We start from the raw sequence: 13,399 nt of genomic DNA on the forward strand, positions 1-13,399 counted from the left end.
AATTAAGATACTATATTTGCCATTTTATACAACTTAGCACATGACCTGTGTATGGTAACCAAATTAGCTATAAATTACACCCCTCTTCTCTCTTGCCCTCTCTTCAGATTATCAAAAAAAAGACACAAATTCAATTTTCAAACCCTGAATCTATGGCTGGATATGGGTGGAATTCCAACAATCTTCCTACAAGCACGTACGCCGGCGCTCCACAAATCGCCTGTCGAATTTGTAACCAGGTTTTTGTGAGCACTGAAGCTTTTCTTCATCACATCGAAATTCACATGTCTACGAATCATGATGGTTCTTCTGTTTCTGCCTCCAGAAGGATGCAGCAGCCACCACCGTCTCTTAATGCTTCCGGTGGTGGCTTGAGCCGTCTCTCCGGTCAAAGAAACAACTTCAGTTTTCCCATTCCAAATGTTTACAGTACTATGTTTAATCTGAATCCTAATCAGTTTATTCATCCCCAGGCAGCCCCAGACATGTACTCTCCTTCTCCAACTGTGAGGAACAACTACGGGTTTGGGTCACAAAGTTTCCCTATCCCTTTTCAGGCTCCGAGGAAATTCACCAAGCCATTTCTTCAGCAGCTGGAGAAACCCTTGATCCCTATTTCTGATTCTGATTCTGAGTTTGAAGTGCTAGACTTGAACTTGAAGCTGTAGATGATACATATTGAAAGCGATAAATGAAGGTTTTAATCGTAAACCAACAAAGAGTTTCTTCTCTAGCTAAAATAGAAGGAGTGAATCCCAATAACAAGGTATAAACCTCGGTTCTCAAAGAGAATAATGTTTGATTGATTAAAAGTTGTTACATCCTTACAAAATGAGGGTTTAAATACCTCTTACTAATGATAATAAAAGACAAGGACTACCCCTACTAGGGTTCCGATAAGGCTATCCATAAAAGGGTAAAATGGGTGATACGCCCCGACAATCAGTACAATGGTACAGGTACGGATTGTCAGGGTTGTTGGTGAATTACTTCGGGAGGAAGTAAACCTTAGAGATCCGCCCAGGGTAGATGTTGATACGCCTTCTGGCGTACTCCTAGATCCGCCCCGCTTGTATGTCCTGGGGATCCGCCCTCCTAGGTACAACCTCCGTGGGTCTGATGTTTAGGGATCCGCTAAAGCGCGCGTGATCGGTGATCCCAGTTAGGATGTCCGCATCATTCTCTCCTTCTTTAAAAGACCTCGGCACTGATGCGCCCTGGTTGAACTCCAAAGTACCATCCGGCTTCCAGGGGCTAAGGTCACGGATGTTGAATGCTGGTGAGATTTTACCAAGCCAATTCGGCAGTGCTATATGATAGGCATTGGCATTAACCTTCTTAATGATCTTATATGGCCCGTATTTCCTAGGTCGAAGCTTGCTACTTGGGGCGTTGGCGAGTCTCTCTTTGCCCAGATATACCATAACCTCATCCCCAACTTCAAATTGTAGGTCCCTGCGGTGCTCATCCGCCTTTGCCTTTAATTTCTGGTTTCTCTCCTCGAGAGTCTCTCTTACCTCTTGGTGCATCTGTACGTAATCATTGGCCAGTTGGTTGGCAGTCACGTTTCCTTTAGGAAGATGGGCTATATCAAGGACGTGATTCGGGGTCTTTGTGTATACCACCTCAAATGGGGATCTCCCGGTTCCCGAATGTATAGAGCCGTTGTAGGCGAACTCAGCTTGGGCTAAAACCACATCCCACATCCTGGGCTTATCCTTACATTTGTTGCGCAGGAAGTTTGCCAAAGTTCTATTGACCACTTCTGTCTGTCCGTCTGTTTGAGGGTGGGCGGTGGTACTAAACTTCAAAGACGTATCAAACAGAGCCCACAACATCCGCCAGAAGTGACTGAGGAACTTCGTATCACGATCCGATACAATGCTCTTAGGCACTCCATGTAGCCTGACAATCTCTTTGAAAAATAGCTTAGCAGTCGCTGAGGCATCATTAGTCTTGCGACATGGTATGAAGTGAGCCATCTTTGAAAACCGATCAACCACGACAAAGATGGAATCCATGCCCCTCTGAGTTCTGGGTAACCCTAGGACAAAGTCCATGGACATATCCTCTCGTATGGTCTCTGGCACAGGCAAAGGTAACTGCAATCCAGTATTTGTAGTGCGTCCCTTGGCGGTCTGGCAAATATAGCATCGTTCGACTAAGTAGGCAACATCTCTCCTCATCTTAGGCCAGAAATAACAAAAACTCACTGCTTCATATGTCTTGTCTCGCCTAAAATGTCCTCCAAGGGATCCGCCATGTAGATCACGGATAACCTTCTCGCGGATGGAAGTGCAGGGTAAGCAGAGTTGGTTTCCCTTCATGAGATACTCATCCATCAGGTGATACGCCCCATCCCTATGCTGGTGTTGACACTTCTCCCAGATATTGCCAAAGTCAGGATCCGCAAAGTATTCTCCTCTGATGTGTTCAAAACAATCGGTCTCTAGATTGACTGTTTTTATTAGTGATACCCTTCGGCTCAAGGCGTCCGCCACTTTGTTCTGTTTTCTAGCCTTATGGATAAGCTTATAGGAGAACTTATCTATGAAGGCGGACCACCGGGCATGCATGGAGCTTCGAAGCTGCTTCTGACTTCCCATGTACTTGAGAGCTTAGTGGTCAGTGTAGAGGATGAATTCTTTCCCTACCAAATAATGTTCCCACACTTTCAACGCCCTCACTACGGCATAGAACTCTTGATCATACGTGGCCCACTTTTACCGTGCATCACAGAGCTTCTCACTGAAATATGCAATGGGCCTCTTTTCTTGCATCAAGACTCCACCAATCCCAACTCCACTGGCATCACACTCAACTTCGAACAGTTTATCAAAATTGGGATACGCCAGCACGGGCGCTGTACTCAACTTTTCCTTGATCAGGGTGAAGCTCTTCTCTTGGGCATCCGCCCACTCGAACCCCTTTCCCTTCTTCAAACATTCCGTCAACGGGGCCACTATGGAACTAAAGTTTTTGATGAATCGGCGATAAAATGTTGCTAACCCATGAAAACTCCTGATATCCCCCACATTCCTCGGAGTAGGCCATTCTCGGATGGCTCTTACCTTCTCCCCATCAACTTGGACCCCATCGCCACTAACCACGAACCCAAGGAAAACCAGACTTTCCATGACGAAGTCACACTTCTTAGTGTTGGCGTATAGCTGGTGTTTCCTTAATAGGTCAAACACTATCCGTAAGTGCTCCACATGATCCACCAAGGTCTCGCTATGAGTCAGGATGTCATCAAAGTACACAACTACAAATTTTCCAATCACCGGGCGAAGTACCTGATTCATCAGCCTCATGAAAGTACTAGGGGCGTTAGTCATCCCAAATGGCATAACTAACCACTCATACAATCCATCCCTAGTTTTGAAGGCGGTTTTCCACTCATCCCTAGATCGAATTCGTATCTGATGATAAGCGCTCCTGAGATCAATCTTGGAGAAAACTCGGGATCCGCCAAGCTGGTCTAGCATATCATCCAGCCTTGGAATAGGGAACTTATACTTGATAGTGATCTTGTTGATAGCCCTGCTGTCTACACACATCCGCCAAGATCCATCCTTCTTGGGCGTAAGTAGGGCTGGGATGGCGTATGGACTCATACTTTCTCTAACGTATCCCATCTCAATGAGTTCTTCCACTTTCTGTCTCGTGATGTCATTTTCTTTTGGACTCATCCGATAGTGGGGAAGGCTTGGTAAACTAGCCCCGGGCACAAGATCGATATGATGCTGGATGTCCCTCAAAGGTGGTAACCCACTCGGCAGCCCTTCAGGGAATAGTTCTTGATATTCGCCAAGTAGGCGGGTCACCTCAGTCGGCATCTCTCTTTCGTCCCTTTGGGCGGATTCGTGATTCGCCTTAACCATTACCACATACACCATTTGGCTCTCTTCACATTCGCTGACAAATGATTTGTGTGTAGGACAGACTACCAAAGTAGACTTCTCGTCGGCCTTTGGCTCTCTCATCATTGGCGTAAGGACGAACTTCACCCTATTCTTCACAAATTTGTAAGTGTTCTCTCTTCCTGCATGGATGCCATCGTTATCAAACTGCCAAGGTCGGCCCAACAATAGGTGGCAGGCATCCATATCGACCACATCACAACAGACTTCATCACTGTAATCACCAATCACAATAGGTACCCTGCATCTCTGGGTCACCCTAAGCTCACCCACATTTTTTATCCATCCCACTCTATAGGGGTCGGGATGCGCCTCCGCCAACAACCCGAACTTCTGAACGGCGCTGCTGCTCACAATGTTCTCTTGACTCCCACTATCTATTATCACGTTGCATCGCCCACCTTTCACAAGACAGCGGGTCCTGAATAGGCGGTGCCTCTGATATCCCTCTACCCGACTGGAGACTAACAAACGCCGTACCACATGAATGGCGTATCTCTCTTCATCCGCCTCATCATCATCTTCTCCTAAGGGTTCGCAAAATACTTCATCCCCTTCGTCATAGTCATCCTCATATCTCTCCACCATGTTGGCGCTCTTCCTCCTAGGATATTCGTTGGATCTATGGCCTGGCTCATTGCACCGAAAACATTTGAAAGGTGATGGCCTCGCATACGGATTGTTGCTCTTAGGTGGTATAGGTGCTTCCTTATATGGCCTAGTATCTCCAACAGATCCCCTTCCCACACTGTTAACCTTGGCCCCACTGGCACTCGCCACATGCTTGCCTTTGTCATAAGACCTCACGTTATCTCTTACTCCAGGCGTATACTCAGTAGTGGCGGATCTCCTAGATCTGCCGGTTAGTTGAGACTCGGCCTTGAGGGCTAAATTCATGGCATCTTGTACCCGAACCACCATCTGTGTGCCAATACGATCCTGGATGTTGTATCTCAACCCTTCTAGATACCTAGAGGTCTTTTGGCTTTCAGTTTCAGACAAGTTGGCCCTTGCCGAAAGCCTCAAGAACTCGGAAGTATACTCATGGACACTTCGGGTCCCTTGAGAGCATCCCCTGTAGGAGCTGTAAATATACTGCTCATAATCCGGCGGTAGGAACCGCTCCCTCAACATCGCCTTCATCCGTAGCCAAGATCTAATCAGATCTCTGCCCCCTCTTCTTCGTTCTTCCCTCATCTGATCCCAACAAACCGATGCGCCACCCTTCAGGCGATACGCCACCAGCCTCACCTTCCTCTCATCTGGAATCCCAGCATACTCAAAGAAACGTTCCACTTCCGATAACCAGTCTAAGAATCCCTCTATATCCAGTTCGCCTCCAAAAGACGGTAAGTCTATTTTTAGCTTAAAGGCATCATCTCTATCAAAGTTTTCTAGACCTAGATATACTCTAGCAACCTCCACACGTCGGTTGTCAACATGCCCAACATCCCTCATAGTTCTAACGGTATCATCATTCCCGATACCCTCAAAGTCATCACTATCACTATCAGCGTTATGCACAAGGACAAAGTTGGGTCTTCTTACCTCAGGATCCCTAGGATCCATTTGTGGGAGCTATTGTTTAGGGACTCCTTCCTTTCTCTGGGTTGATCCTCCCGCGTTTGTTCGGATTAGAGCCTGAACCTCCAGTTTGAAGTTTTCTAGGGAGGTAGCCAGCTCGAGGAACCATTGGTCGGTTTGCCTCTGCCGCTCATGGCTGGCCTGGATCTGCTCCGCGAGGTGCTCCCTCAGCTCCTCATACCTCCGGTCACCGGTTTCCATGGAATCTTGCGGTTGTCGGGGTTGAACCATTGCCAAAAGAAGTTTCGGGTCAGGAAACGATCGGCTCTGATACCAACTGATATAGATTGAAAGCGATAAATGAAGGTTTTAATCGTAAACCAACAAAGAGTTTCTTCTCTAGCTAAACTAGAAGGAGTGAATCCCAATAACAAGGTATAAACCTCGGTTCTCAAAGAGAATAATGTTTGATTGATTAAAAGTTGTTACATCCTTACAAAATGAGGGTTTAAATACCTCTTACTAATGATAATAAAAGACAAGGACTACCCCTACTAGGGTTCCGATAAGGCTATCCATAAAAGGGTAAAATGGGTGATACGCCCCGACAATCAGTACAATGGTACAGGTACGGATTGTCAGGGTTGTTGGTGAATTACTTCGGGAGGAAGTAAACCTTAGAGATCCGCCTAGGGTAAATGTTGATACGCCTTCTGGCGTACTCCTAGATCCGCCCCGCTTGTATGTCCTGGGGATCCGCACTCCTAGGTACAACCTCCGTGGGTCTGATGTTTAAGGATCCGCCAAAGTGCGCGTGATCGGTGATCCCAGTTAGGATGTCCGTATCAGTAGAGCAGCATAAAGATTAGGGTTTTTTTCAGGACAATACCTAACCCTAGCTATGGCTATGGTTAGGTTCGATGTATTTTTATTTCAATGAAACAATAAATATTATAATCAGAAAAAGAAAATATATGTAAGCCTTTTTTAAAACATTGCTTTTTTTTTCTTTCTGAGTTCACAGTTTTGTATGTTATGAATTCAATCTATTTTGTCTCCTTTAATTACCAATTTTTGTCATTTGATTATCAAATTAAATCTTGTTTTTTTTTTTCAAAAATCTACCTAGTGAAGTAATTTAATTTATTGACATAAAGGCTAAATTTCACTTTAATATTTTATGAAAAGTATATAAATTTTATAAATTTACTCCTAACCTTTTCAAGTAAAATCAATTTTAATCCTTTTTTCTTTTTTTTTCAAAAAGCTACCTAGTGAAGTAATTTAATTTATTGACATAAAGGCTATAAGTAATTTAATTTATTGGGATAAAAGCGAAATTTGTTACGCGCATTTTCAGAAAAATATAGATTCGACTCTAACATATGAAATGGTATATATTTACTCCTAACTATTTTAAGCAAAATCAATGTTACTTGTCCAGGGGCAGAACTCCATGGGGGGATAGTCCTTGAAATTTGTTTCAAAATAATTTTCAAGTCCACTTTGTCAAAGAGTGAAAGACATGAAGAGGGGTTGTTGTGGATGTGACAATTATTGAATTTTTTTTTACTGTATTCCAGGAGTAATACACCAATCAGTCAAAATAATTGTCATACCACTTCATGGGAGATGATTTGTGTAAGGAAAAAAATGTACATGTGACATTAATTGATTTGTTAGGTGTATTACTCCTAGAGTATTCTAAATTTTTTTCTTATTATTGAGTTAGTGTCGTGTTCATGTCATATCAATTATCGAGTTGATATGAAATGAGTCAACTCTAACTCAACTCAAAAAAATTTGTGTTATAACTATATATTAACCAAATTGGGTTAGTAATTTTGTATTGTGCTTTCGGATCATATGTAATTTTACTATGTACATATGTTAATGATGTCATTTAAAAATATAGTAGGATATAGTAATAGTTCTAAATAATTTATGTCGCTTTTTGGATTAGCAGCTTAACTATGACCATCCAAAAATCCGCTAATATATCATTTTAGTTCGTGTAATGTGTTTATAAGTCGAATGCAAAAATATGGAAGGTTCAAGCCATTTTTGCAATTAGTAATTGTAATTTTATTACGTTTACTAATTAAATGAAATATAAACACATTAGAGAATATGATAATAATTTTAAATATTCATGACATTTTCGAGTTAGCAGGTCAACACCAATTCAACCTTAAAATTTATGTATCACTTTTCTCTCAACTAAAAAATTACTCCTTACCTACTAAACTAAATTCAAACACTATAATTACATATCGAGTAATCGATCGCCTATAAATTTATCATTCCTAGGTTGTTATTGGTAAGATATATAGGAATAAAAGATAGAAATAAGGTTTAACTATGAAGTTTTAATTTTTTTTAAATGACTCGTCGATGAACAACGATTGTTTCATTAAGTTGAACCTCGGCTCATCTAATGTCCTGGTTCTGCCACTACTGCTATATAATAGAAAATTTGAATGAACTAACTTGACAATTATTAAACTGTCATATCAGACATTTCCAAACATATTAATTTGTCGATAAACTGAAGTAGTTTTGCACATTTTTGTGGTTATTATTTCTAACTATATTAGTAACATAGTAAACATTTTAGACACTTTGACAAAAAAAAAAAGTGATTAACTTATATGTGGTATATTTTAGACATGATTGGTCTTTGGAAGGTCCGGTGTGATAGTTAAATTACAGTCAAACTAGAATTTTCAAATTTTTGATAACGTAATAAAAGTGATATTTATTGTAAATGTTAGGATCAAATATGTACGTCTTCGAAAATGTTAGGATCAAATTTGACTCTAATACCTTAATTTATTATCTGTTCGGCACATCACGTGATATGTGCACTACTTATAGTGCTGGGTTTAGTTATTCATGTTGTTCTCAAAATTAATTTCCCATACAATTATTGTTTCTTCCTTTTACGGCGGAATCAAATTATAGCGGGATAATGGTAAAATGTTTTTAAGGAAAACATCGATTTGATCCTAATGTAATAAATGGTACAAATTTACTCTTCACGTTTTCAAGCAAGATCAATTTACTTTTATCTTATGGAAATTTTAAATAGATTGGTTTGATAGTTATTTAACTGTGATATCAAACATTCCAAACAAAGTTTGTCGACAAATTAAAGCAGTTATGTACATTGTTTGGTGGTTATTTGTAACTATATTAGTAACACAATAAACGTTGTAGACACTTTCATAAATATTTTTGTGATGAACTTATATATGGGAGACTCTGTTGTTAGCATTTTAACAGTTTATAACTATGTTAGTAACACTATAAATATCTTATACATAATTAATATTTGAAATGTCTAAAGTGACACTTAAATAACAATCACATTAACATGTTTCAAAATTTTAAAAATGTAGGATAAAATTGATCTTGATTAATAATGCTAGGATTAAATTTATATAAAAATAAATCGTGTGGTTTGATCGATTATCAAGCATAATCTTATTGGTTTAAAAGATGATAAACATGTAACTTGAAATTGATTATGTTAGCTTACCTTGAGAAAGCTATACAAAAAAAAAAAATTTTTAAGTCTGTATGGCTTTCTCAAGGTAAGCCATACAGACTCAAGCACCATGGAAAGATTGGCAACTTGGACTTGAGTTTCAGCGGCTATCTCTAAACGATTCAAGGCTCTACACTTCTGTCCCATTAAATCAACTAGCTCTACCTTCGAATGAGAGAGTTCAGGTTGTCTGGCAGCTTCATAAGATCCAAAGTCTGTTGTTTTCCTGTTTGGTTTGGTTCGGTGATAACAGATCCGTACTCTTTAGCATGAGTTATATGTTCGTCCATATGGGAGAGCATCTTCCTCGGCACCTTCAGCATCAAAATATTCAGCAACCACATCACTTATGGGGATCACAACCTCAATATCAGCAGCATAAGTCCTCGGACCAGCCGAAGAAGTCCCAACTCCAGGGCATATGCGGCTTAGTGTCCACAGCCTCTGCTTGCTCCGTCCTCGCTAATAGAGTAGCACGAAGGTCTATATTAGAGGCCATGCTTTCACCTAAAAGAAAAGTTGAAGTTAAAAAAACAAACCCTGAAGAAGCCAGAGGTAACCCTTATTGCCGCAGAAGAATAGTTCTTCGACATCATCTCAAAGAGCGGCAAAAAGTCTTTGTTTGATCACATACAACATATCCTCCCATTGCTATTCTCCTAGGAAAAAATATTTTCTTCCAATCATGATCCTCCTTCAAGGTAAGACTTTTTTCCTCCTTCCAAGTCTTATTGTTGGTGTTGAATGGAAATCCCTCTAGATAAAGGTCTCGCCAACAGCTTTGCCCAAGACAACACCACCCGGATTTGAAGCCCTTAATGATGTCTTTTTTCTTGGTTAAAAAAATACTCTATGTGAGAAGCCATAGTCTAGTAGCATACATCATCAGCCTTCATCATAATGGGTTTAACCTACGGAACACATATCCAGTCAGTGTTAGACCAAGATCCTTACAAATCTTTTCCAGAGCCAAATAGCTCTAGCCACGCGTTTGGGGATATTTGAGTAAGGCTCATATTGAACTCTTTCAAGATATCCACGATGTTGTGTGGAAGGGGGAACCTCATGCCCCACTCCATTAACAAAACAAAAAATCCTACACGCTCATCTAATCCAATATCAATAGGATGATCTTCAAATAGAAAATGAGCATCCATACTTCGAAGCTTTGGTTACTTGTCGGTCAAGGCCAACATCTCCTCAACGGTTAAAGTGGAGGATTGCTCCCAGTCATGAGCATTGGTGCTTTTGGGAGGTTACACATGTTGTTGCAAAAGGTTTTTTGTTGCGAAATATGGACGTCAAGTTAGAGAATAAAATTTATCTTTTGCAACAACATGTGTCGTTGCTGTTGGTTTTTTACATTTTGCAACAAGTTGTGGCGTTTTTTATAAATTTAGACTTTTTAAAACAACTTTTTACGTTGTTGTATATCTTACATTTTTGCAACAACTCATACCGTAACTATATATATTTCGTTTTCGCAACAATAAAATAAGAAATGTTAAATTTTGCAACAACTCATATTGTAATTTTTTTCAATTATATAATTCTTTAAAATTTATTATATCTATATTTAAATGTTAAATACTAATTAAAATTTATTACTATTGAAAAATAAAATAAGAAATGTTTTTTTTATATTTTGTAATTCAATTCATATTATATAATTTATTAAATATATTATATAATTTTAAAAATTCAATTTATATTATAAAAAATATGTATTTATTTATTTTAATTAATTTAGTACTCTTCTTTTGCAACAACCTCTTTTGTTACTAAAATATTTGCTTTTTACGCAACCTCATAAAGTCGTTGTTATAAATGCTTTCATTTACAGTAACGACGCATAGTCGTAGCTATAAATGCTTTGATTTATGGTAACAACATGTTGTTGTTGCTGTTAATGCTTACATTAAAAGCAACAACATCCATTTGTTGCTAAAATTACTTTCATTTACAGCAACAACGCTATTGTTGCCAAATTGATTACCTTTTTCAAAGAGAAAGGTAAGAAATTTATAGCAACAACCTTTGGCAACGAGACAAAAACATTCGTTGCTAATGATTATATATTGCAACAACCATTTCTGTTGTTGCCAAAACTTGTTGCCAAAAAGCAATTTTCTTGTAGTGCAAATTAAAGACTATTAATTATAAGCTTATTATTTTAACACACCCCCTTAAACTTATAATTTTTTTATCTCTTAGTAACACAAAGAACAGCTCTTAATCTGCTGAAATCTTCCAACTTCAAAGCTTTAGTAAAAATATCAGCAACTTGATATTTGGATGGTACATGCTTGAGTTGATTTTCTTTTCTTGCAATGCATTCTCTAATGAAGTGATACTTGGTGTCAATGTGTTTGCTTCTATCGTGAAAGATCGGATTTTTAGCCAACGCAATAGCTGACTTATTATCAACAAAAACATCATGCTCCATCTAGAACAAACTTTAAACTTTTTAACATTTGTCTCAACCATATTGCATGACAAACACAAGAAGCTGCTGCAACATACTCTGTTTCACATGTTGAAAGTGTAACAATTGCTTGTTTCTTAGAACTCCAAGCAAAAACAGCAGTTCCCATAAAAAAACACAAAACCAGTTGTGCTCTTTCTATCATCAACATCTCCTCCCCAATCACTATCACTGAATCCATACAATCTAAAATTGTTTTGGGAAGAGTAAAATAAACCATAATCCAATGTACCTTTAATGTATCGAAGTATTCGTTTTGCTTCCTCCATATGAGTCAAAGTTGGAACCTCCATGTAACGACTAATGAGTCCAACTCCATATAAGATATCAAGCCTTGTACATGTCAAAAATCTTAGCTTTCCAACCAACCTTCTAAACAAAGTTGGATTCACTTTTTCTTCAGCATCATGTTTTGACTTATTTCGACAATCCACTGGTGTAGAAGCTGAATTGCATTTATCCATCTTGAATTCTTTTAAAATTGCTTTGTGATCACATCCTGTAAAAATTAAGTCATCAACATACAAACATACATGCATTGTTTTTCCATCCCCATTCTCCTTAATATACAAAGCATGCTCATATGGACATCTTGTGAAGCCATTCTTCTAGAAATAGTCATCAATGCAAGAATATCAAGCCCTTGGAGCTTGCTTAAGGCCATACAAAGCCCTTTTTAACTTCAACACCTTATCTTCTTGCCCTTTCACAGTATAACCCAATGGTTGATTGACATAAACTTCTTCTTTAAGAGTTCCATTTAAGAATGCTGATTTGACATCCATTTGGTGAATTTTCCATCCTTGTTGAGCTGCCAAAGAAATAACTAATCGAATTGTCTTAATTCGAGCCACCGGAGCACAAACTTCTTCAAAATCAATTCCGGCCTTTTGAGAAAAACCTTTTGCAACAAGGCGAGCTTTATACTTCTCCAATTTTCCTTTGGCATTTTTCTTTATTTTGAAAATCCACTTTACTGCTGCTGCCTTTTTCCCTTTGGCAATGTTGTCAATTCCCAAGTGTCGTTCTTTTTTATGGAATTTATCTTTTCATCCATTGCTTGTCTCCATTTCTTTTCCTGAACAGCATCTTCAAATTGTACAGGTTCTGTATCAGCAAACAAACATAATAAAGTAGCATTATCTACTTCTTCAGTTTCTTCATAAATCTCGTTCAAGCTTCTCACTCTAGGTTGCCTTTCTGATGAACTTTCTGGGGATGAGTCTTGTCACATTTGTCTGAGATGTGGAAGGTGAATTCAGTGGTGTGATAATTACATCTTCATTTTGACCTGCAAAATCATCATTATATATAGGAAGAAAATCATAATTTTCATCTTCTGGAATCTCCTAATTCCAAAGCTTCGTCGGCTTATCTTGCGATTTTGAAGCAGACCCTGCGAGAAAAATGACATCCCTTCTTTTAACTCCCTCGGGTTGTCTCCGTATTCTAATTCTCCATTTCTATTATATTCTACAATGACAGTCACCATGTAATCAAATTTCTAAGTCAAAGAACGAAGGATTTGTTCTATCACAAGAACATCCTCCATTTTTTCTCCATATCTCTTCAACTGATTGACAATTACCAAGGTTCTATTAAAGAACTCATCAATTTTCTCTGACTCCTTCATCTTAAGTTTCTCATACTCACTTTTCAAGGTTTGCAAATGCACCTTGACTACTTTATCTTTCCCCTTAAAGGAATTTTCGAGAATCTCCCATGCCTCCTTTGTTGTTGTTGTAGTAGAAATTTTCACAAACATATTCTCATCTAGACACATATGGATTAGAGAGAGAGCTTGTTGGTCCTTCTTCTTTAAATTCTTCAAATTTGCTCTTTGAGGAGCTATCAATTCCGCCTCCTCTTGATGATCATATCTGACTTCTACCATTTCCCACACATCTTGAGAACCCA

This window comes from Euphorbia lathyris, chromosome 2, assembly GCF_963576675.1.
Source record: "Euphorbia lathyris chromosome 2, ddEupLath1.1, whole genome shotgun sequence".
NCBI classification, from domain to species: domain Eukaryota; kingdom Viridiplantae; phylum Streptophyta; class Magnoliopsida; order Malpighiales; family Euphorbiaceae; genus Euphorbia; species Euphorbia lathyris.